Source organism: Oncorhynchus gorbuscha, unplaced genomic scaffold, assembly GCF_021184085.1.
Source record: "Oncorhynchus gorbuscha isolate QuinsamMale2020 ecotype Even-year unplaced genomic scaffold, OgorEven_v1.0 Un_scaffold_2653, whole genome shotgun sequence".
NCBI lineage: Eukaryota > Metazoa > Chordata > Actinopteri > Salmoniformes > Salmonidae > Oncorhynchus > Oncorhynchus gorbuscha.
The window spans coordinates 2,496-11,959 of NW_025745124.1; the positions used below are offsets into that span (position 1 = coordinate 2,496).

The 9,464-nt window shown below is 46.7% G+C and overlaps 1 pseudogene; it reads right to left on the bottom strand.

The window, feature by feature from the left end:
- Positions 1–358: 358 nt before the first annotated feature.
- LOC124017514 lies at positions 359–4,147 on the bottom strand (annotated as a pseudogene).
- Positions 4,148–9,464: the final 5,317 nt, after the last annotated feature.

Below are 9,464 nucleotides of genomic sequence, written 5' to 3' on the forward strand. Positions count from 1 at the left end.
TGTTTATACAGTAGTACAGCCAATCAAACAGACCCTCCTGATGTTTATACAGTAGTACAGACAAACAATCTGACCCTCCTGATGTTTATACAGTTTATACAGTAGAACAGCCAATCAATCTGACCCGCAAGAGAACTACACCTGCACATATTTCAGAATTGATAGCAGGGCCATGTACAGCAGCCAACGGTTGCAGATAGAAATTACATTAATAGACCCACTTTGATTCCATATTCTACATGTCAGAGAGGCATGTTTGTTCTACAATGCATATTTCTATCCGACGTTCAACGTTGTGTTCTGCTGAACATGCCCTGGGAGTTAGTCTAGACCAGCGACTGCGTTTAGGGTCGAGTACCTGTCGGTTTTTGTTCTTCCTTTTCTTTTTGTGGCTCCCATGGTGGCTTCCGGAGGAGGACGAGGCAGCCTTCTGGGGTTTGAGGTCCTGCAGTGCCCCATCTGCGTCCTCCGTGTCCTCCTGACTCAAACGTTCTCCTGGTTCTGGAGGTCTGGGGATGTGTCGCTCTCTGTCCCACTGCCGGGCTCACCTGAAGGGCCAGACAACAGAAGAGCAGCATGCCACCTTGGAGCTCAACTCCCTCACATACCAGTAGGCTACATTCAGTAAGCACTGTGGCAAACAAAAGTGTATTCATTTGGGATGGCTGATTCAGATACTTACGCTTTTCATTCATGTGATCTGGGATCCCGCAAGTGCACAGACAGCCTGTTCAATAAAGACGAACAGTTGGTCAGCATTTACACGTTATTACAATCATAGATGGCCTCCTAGGACAATACCAGAGGACCGATGGCCTCCTAGACACCTAGATTAATTGGCCTCCTAGGAAAATACAGAGGACAATACCGAGAGGACCGATGGCCTCCTAGGACAATACCGAGAGGACCGATGGCCTCCCTAGGACAATACCGAGAGGACCGATGGCCTCCTAGGACAATACCGAGAGGATGATGGCCTCTAGGACAATAGCGAGAGGACCGATGGCCTCCTAGGACAATAGCGAGAGGACCGATGGCCTCCTAGGACAATAGCGAGAGGACCGATGGCCTCCTAGACAATACCGAGAGGACCATGGCCTCCTAGGACAATAGGAGAGGACCGATGGCCTCCTAGGACAATAGCGAGAGGACCGATGGCCTCCTAGGACAATAGCGAGAGGACCGATGGCCTCCTAGGACAATAGCGAGAGGACCGATGGCCTCCTAGGACAATAGCGAGAGGACCGATGGCCTCCAGGACAATAGCGAGAGGACCGATGGCCTCCTAGGACAATAGCGAGAGGACCGATGGCCTCCTAGGACAATAGCGAGAGGACCGATGGCCTCCTAGGACAATAGCGAGAGGACCGATGGCCTCCTAGGACAATAGCGAGAGGACCGATGGCCTCCTAGGACAATAGCGAGAGGACCGATGGCCTCCTAGGACAATAGCGAGAGGACCGATGGCCTCCTAGGACAATAGCGAGAGGACCGATGGCCTCCTAGGACAATAGCGAGAGGACCGATGGCCTCCTAGGACAATAGCGAGAGGACCGATGGCCTCCTAGGACAATAGCGAGAGGACCGATGGCCTCCTAGGACAATACCTAGGATTAATTGGCCTCCTAGGACAATACCTAGGATTAATTGGCCTCCTAGGACAATACCTAGGATTAATTGGCCTCCTAGGAAAATACAGAGGACAATAGCGAGAGGACCGATGGCCTCCTAGGACAATAGCGAGAGGACCGATGGCCTCCTAGGACAATACCGAGAGGACCGATGGCCTCCTAGGACAATAGCGAGAGGACCGATGGCCTCCTAGGACAATAGCGAGAGGACCGATGGCCTCCTAGGACAATAGCGAGAGGACCGATGGCCTCCTAGGACAATAGCGAGAGGACCGATGGCCTCCTAGGACAATAGCGAGAGGACCGATGGCCTCTAGGACAATAGCGAGAGGACCGATGGCCTCCTAGGACAATAGCGAGAGGACCGATGGCCTCCTAGGACAATAGCGAGAGGACCGATGGCCTCCTAGGACAATAGCGAGAGGACCGATGGCCTCCTAGACAATAGCGAGAGGACCGATGGCCTCCTAGGACAATAGCGAGAGGACCGATGGCCTCCTAGGACAATAGCGAGAGGACCGATGGCCTCCTAGGACAATAGCGAGAGGACCGATGGCCTCCTAGGACAATAGCGAGAGGACCGATGGCCTCCTAGACAATAGCGAGAGGACCGATGGCCTCCTAGGACAATAGCGAGAGGACCGATGGCCTCCTAGGACAATAGCGAGAGGACCGATGGCCTCCTAGGACAATAGCGAGAGGACCGATGGCCTCCTAGGACAATAGCGAGAGGACCGATGGCCTCCTAGGACAATAGCGAGAGGACCGATGGCCTCCTAGGACAATAGCGAGAGGACCGATGGCCTCCTAGGACAATAGCGAGAGGACCGATGGCCTCCTAGGACAATAGCGAGAGGACCGATGGCCTCCTAGGACAATAGCGAGAGGACCGATGGCCTCCTAGGACAGACAGCGAGAGGACCGATGGCCTCCTAGGACAATAGCGAGAGGACCGATGGCCTCCCTAGGACAATAGCGAGAGGACCGATGGCCTCCTAGGACAATAGCGAGAGGACCGATGGCCTCCTAGGACAATAGCGAGAGGACCGATGGCCTCCTAGGACAATAGCGAGAGGACCGATGGCCTCCTAGGACAATAGCGAGAGGACCGATGGCCTCCTAGGACAATAGCGAGAGGACCGATGGCCTCCTAGGACAATACCTAGGATTAATTGGCCTCCTAGGACAATACCTAGGATTAATTGGCCTCCTAGGACAATACCTAGGATTAATTGGCCTCCTAGGAAAATACAGAGGACAATACCGAGAGGACCGATGGCCTCCTAGGACAATACAGAGAGGACCGATGGCCTCCTAGGACTATACCTAGGATTAATTGGCCTCCTAGGACAATACCTAGGATTAATTGGCCTCCTAGGACAATACCTAGGATTAATTGGCCTCCTAGGACAATACCTAGGATTAATTGGCCTCCTAGGAAAATACAGAGGACAATACCGAGAGGACCGATGGCCTCCTAGGAAAATACAGAGGACAATACCGAGAGGACAGGTAAAAAATAGAGTGAGGCACTCACTGCTACAGAAGTGACTGAAGACTTGCTGAACAGACGCTCTGCCTCCTTAAACTTTCTGTTTCTTCGGTCTGTCTTGCTGTTGGAATTTCTGACAGAACGATAGAAAAACAGAGTAAATAGATCATAAACACAGGCAAGATGATTCAATATCAACACCTCATGTCCGAGTAGCCATGGTCCATGTCTTGCTTACTTTTGGTTGGTGAGGTATCTGTCCCATCCTCTAATGATATTCCCATACATCTGGGTGTCTTCCAAGTAGCTGCCCTCAAATGCATAGATCTGTCTTTCCAAGTTCACCAAGGTCTCCTGTGGAAAGTATGTAAACGGCATTAGACTTTGCATTTCAACTGTATGAAACTGACCGAAAGTGTAATTACTCTATAGCCAGAGACAGTACCACAGCCATGCCCATGGTGATGTGGGCATTAGTATGTAGGGTTTGACTGCACCTTGTGGACAAAGGAAGTTACTACGTAACTCCAACGATATTGTACATAAACATTGATATATCTAGTAAAAAAAAATGCAATACCTATGGATGTATGACGCTGAATAAAAGCATATACTTTGTTACATGTTATAATGTTTCATTAGAATGGTATCGTTAACTAAAGTATCTTGCCAGCGAGCAACAAATATTTACCGGCAGAGTAGAGAGCCGAGGCCTCGTCGTAGTAGCTTAGCTAGGATGGCCAGTGCGGCCTAGTAAACTAGCAAAAGCTACCTTGCAACTTAAACATAAGATGCAGCAAATACGCATGCAACAAAAATATTTACTCATACGGAAACGTATCTAACTACAGCAGCTAATAAACTTACCGCAAGTTCTTGTTTCCTCTTGACCAGTTCCGAGAGTTCCCGACGGGTGTCGGGAATCTGTGGCGGTGTCGCCTTCGTATGCATCGCCATGATGAATCTCCCGAAAAACAAAACAGCGTCTTCAATGATGAGTTAAAATAGGGAAAAACAAACACTTTCACCACAAGTGGGCGCTAGATGACTGGTACGTTTGCTTGTCTTGCAAACGAGCCAAATGCTTTTTCTTCTACTGCCGCTCTGCTTTCACCGAGTACTCGCTGATCATTGTATCCACACTCAGAAGTTTGTTTTCTGACTACAGTAACTTTACAGTGTGGTGAATTAATTAATTTTTGTTGCATCCTAGGATCACTTTGCGAATTTGGTCAACGTAGTCGGGCTACATTTACCATTCAAATTGCTACCTAGTCAGCATGAGGGTGTTGCAGTCATTGCTTGAGTTGGGTACCAGAAGCACCTCACATGTTCTACTGCTTGAGCCCCTGTACTTCCTATAAAAATATTGTGAAGTTCAAGCTCCTGCACGTAAATATGAACAGTACCGGCACCCAAAATGATTACAGGTACCTATTTCAGTCCAAGTTAAGCACTGGTGACATTACAAACTCTCCTCCCTTCTAAACAGATTGTCAGGCGATACAATACATGTCAGGCACCTGTCCCACCAGTTGTGTTGTAACTCTCTTAGCTATAATGATGGGGAAAATACACAGAGAATGACATTAAGTGTCCTTTTTTGTTGCCTTGCATCGCGTGTAAATCAAATGATGCTCAGACTTCTGCTATCGCTTTTACATTAATCTAGGCGGCAAACATCTAGAATACATTTCATCAATACCCACCATATACCAAACACAGGTGATAATCAATGAGGTCGATAAGAAGGGGTTCTTGTCACAAGCTAAGAGGTTATTTTCAGAAGACAGTCAGGTAGATATGTCAACCAATAAATCAATCTGCCCTCCAGCTAATTAATACATTAATCAGCCAATGAATTGTCAAATTAAGATGTGATTTTTACATTTAGTTTTCAGAATCAAAACCCAGGGCCAGGCACATACAGTGGGGCAAAAAAAGTATTTAGTCAGCCACCAAGTGTACAAGTTCTCACACTTAAAAAGATGAGAGAGGCCTGTAATTTTCATCATAGGTACACTTTAACTATGACAGACAAAATGAGAAGAAAAAAAATCGAGAAAATCACATTGTAGGATTTTTTATGAATTTATTTGCAAATTATGGTGGAAAATAAGAATAAATAAATTATCTAATGATTCTGTCTCTTCGCAGCAAAATCTGCAGAGCTGGGATGGTTGTATCCCCCATATATATATATATATACAGTTAAGTCGGAAGTTTATATACACTTAGGTTGGAGTCACTAAAACTAGTTTTCAACCACTCCACATTTTTTCTTGTTAACAAACTATAGTTTTGGCAAGTCGGTTAGGACATCTACTTTGTGCATGTAATACAAGTAATATTTCCAACAATTGTATACAGACAGATTATTTCACTTATAATTCACTGCATCACAATTCCACTGGGTCAGAAGTTTACATACACTAAGTTGACTGTGCCTTTAAACAGCTTGGAAAATTCAGAAAATTATGTCATGGCTTTAGAAGCTTCTGATAGGCTAATTGACATCATTTGAGTCAATTGGAAGTGTATTTGTTGATGTATTTCAAGGACTACCTTCAAACTCAGGTCCTCTTTGCTTGACATCATGGGAAAATCAAAAGAAATCAGCCAAGACCTCAGGAAAATGGTACACCTCCACAAGTCTGGTTCATCCTTGGGAGCAATTTCCAAATGCCTGAATGTACAAAGTTCGTCTGTACAAACAATAGTACGTAAGTATAAACACCATGGGACCACGCAGCCATCATACCGCTCAGAAAGGAGACACGTTCTGTCTCCTAGAGAGGAAACGTGCTTTGGTGTGAAAAGTGCAAATCAATCCCAGAACAACAGCAAAGGACCTTGTGAAAATGCTGGAGGAAATCGGTACAAAAGTATCTATATCACAGTAAAACAGTTCCTATATCGACATAACCTCAAAGGAAGGAAAGAAGCAGCCACAGCTCCAAAACCACCATAAAAAAGCCAGACTACGGTTTGCACCTGCACATGGGGACAAAGATTGTACTTTTTGGAGAAATGTCCTTTGGTCTGGTGAAACAAAAATACAACAATTTGGCCATAATGACCATCGTTATGTTTGGAGGAAAGAGGGGAGGCTTGCAGCGAAGAACACCATCCCAACCGTGAAGCACACGGGGTGGCAGTATCTATTGTGTGGGTGCTTTGCTGCAGGAGGACTGGTGCACTTCACCAAATAAATGGCATCGTGAGGAAAGAAAATGATGTGGATATATTGAAGAAACATCTCAAGACCTCAGTCAGGAAGTTAAAGCTTGGTTGCAAATGGGTCTACCAAATGGACAATGACCCCAAGCATACTTCCAAAGTTGTGTCGAAATGGCTTAAGGACAACAAAGTTAAGGTATTGGAGAGGTCATCACAAAGCCCTGACCTTAATCAGATAAAACATTTGTGGGCAGAACTGAAAAAGTGTGTACGAGCAAGGAGGCTCGTTACACCAGCTCTGTCAGGAGGAATGGGCTAAAATCCACCCAACTTATAGTGGGAAGCTTGTGGAAGGCTCCCTGAAACGTTTGACCCAAGTTAAACAATTTATAGGCAATGCTACCAAATACTAATTGAGTGTATGTAAACTTCTGACCCACTGGGAATGTGATGAAAGAAATAAAAGCTTAAATAAATAATTCTCTCTACTATTATTCTCACATTTCACATTCTTAAAATAAAGTGGTGATCCTAACTGACCTAAGACAGGCAATGTTTACTAGGATTAAATGTCAGGAGTTGTGAAAAACTGAGTTTAGATGTATTTGGCTAAGGTGTAAGTAAACGTCCGACTTCAACTGTATACACATAGTTGAAGTCAAAAGTTAACATACACCATAGCCATTTGCAACAAACAAAAAACAATTCTATAAATCTATGTTTTCATTTTGTCATTATGGGGTATGAGGTGTAGAGTGATGAGGAAAAATATTTATTTAATCTATTTTAGAATAAGTCTGTAACGTAACAACTTTGGAAAAAGTCAAGGGCTCTGAATACTTTCCGAAAGCACTGAATGTACAGAATTCAAGGCTATAAATCTGAGAAGGGGAGGGCTGACCTAGAATCAGTTTTTAATTTAGATCAGAATGAAGAAGTCTGCATGGACAGGGGAGGGGGTGGGAACTGACCCTAGGTCAGCACACCTACTCTGTTTTATGAATACGGATCCAGGACGTGCAATAGTTTCTATGACAACACCTCTCTGGTCATAAATGGTTTCCCAGGAGGAGACATTACCTGGGAACATTCTCCTGAAGAACCCCCGCCAGACTCTGGTCAGGATGATGTAGTGACCTACGGGGGCCCGGCCAAGCACTTCATGTCCAGTGCTGTGTTTGTTTCTGGGACAAGCCATGGACCCAGGATGTGTGAGGTCAGGGATTCCCAGGTCCAGGTACTGCATCATTGATCCTCCTAGATTGTGTCCTAAATTGCACCCTATTCCCCTATCTAGCGTACACCTTTTTTATATACCAGGGTTCATAGGGCTGCGGTCAAAAGTAGTGCGCTATATAGGGAATAGGTGCCATTTGGGATACACACCAAGCCACACAGTTAGAATGGACACTTTTCCTATCCGGTTGTAGCCAATCATATCGTATGAGCATAATACATTTGTGTTTTATACAATGTTTTGACTATTATTATTATTGATATTCTTACATTTAACTTTCATCTCAGATATTGATTAATCTTCAGGTCTTTTCTGTTCATAGGTTTTCTCACACCTTAAACAGACCCCCTCCCCAGTGTCTCACACCTTAAACAGACCCCCTCCCCAGTGTCTCACACCTTAAACAGACCCCCTCCCCAGTGTCTCACACCTTAAACAGACCCCCTCCCCAGTGTCTCACACCTTAAACAGACCCCCTCCCCAGTGTCTCACACCTTATACAGACCCCTCCCCAGTATCTCACACCTTATACAGACCCCCTCCCCAGTATCTCACACCTTATACAGACCCCTCCCCAGTATCTCACACCTTATACAGACCCTCCTCAGTGTCTCACACCTTATACAGACCCCTCCTCAGTGTCTCACACCTTAAACAGACCCTCCCCAGTATCTCACACCTTATACAGACCCCTCCCCAGTATCTCACACCTTATACAGACCCCTCCCCAGTATCTCACACCTTATACAGACCCTCCCCAGTATCTCACACCTTAAACAGACCCCTCCCCAGTGTCTCACACCTTATACAGACCCCCTCCCCAGTGTCTCACACCTTAAACAGACCCCCTCCCAGTGTCTCACACCTTATACAGACCCCCTCCCCAGTGTCTCACACCTTAAACAGACCCCCTCCCCAGTATCTCACACCTTATACAGACCCCTCCCCAGTATCTCACACCTTAAACAGACCCCCTCCCCAGTGTCTCACACCTTATACAGACCCCCTCCCCAGTGTCTCACACCTTATACAGACCCCTCCTCAGTGTCTCACACCTTAAACAGACCCCCTCCTCAGTGTCTCACACCTTAAACAGACCCCCTCCCCAGTATCTCACACCTTATACAGACCCCTCCTCAGTGTCTCACACCTTATACAGACCCCCTCCTCAGTGTCTCACACCTTCAGACCCCTCCCCAGTATCTCACCTTATACAGACCCCCTCCTCAGTGTCTCACACCTTAAACAGACCCCCTCCCCAGTGTCTCACACCTTAAACAGACCCCCTCCTCAGTGTCTCACACCTTAAACAGACCCCCTCCCCAGTATCTCACACCTTATACAGACCCTCCTCAGTGTCTCACACCTTAAACAGACCCCCTCCCCAGTATCTCACACCTTATACAGACCCCTCCCCAGTATCTCACACCTTAAACAGACCCCTCCCCAGTATCTCACACCTTATACAGACCCTCCTCAGTGTCTCACACCTTAAACAGACCCCTCCCCAGTATCTCACACCTTATACAGACCCCTCCTCAGTGTCTCACACCTTAAACAGACCCCTCCCCAGTATCTCACACCTTATACAGACCCCCCTCCCCAGTATCTCACACCTTATACAGACCCCCTCCTCAGTGTCTCACACCTTAAACAGACCCCTCCCCAGTATCTCACACCTTATACAGACCCCTCCCCAGTATCTCACACCTTATACAGACCCCCTCCTCAGTATCTCACACCTTATACAGACCCCTCCCCAGTGTCTCACACCTTATACAGACCCCTCCCCAGTATCTCACACCTTATACAGACCCCCTCCCCAGTGTCTCACACCTTATACAGACCCCCTCCTCAGTGTCTCACACCTTATACAGACCCCTCCCCAGTATCTCACACCTTATACAGACCCCTCCCCAGTGTC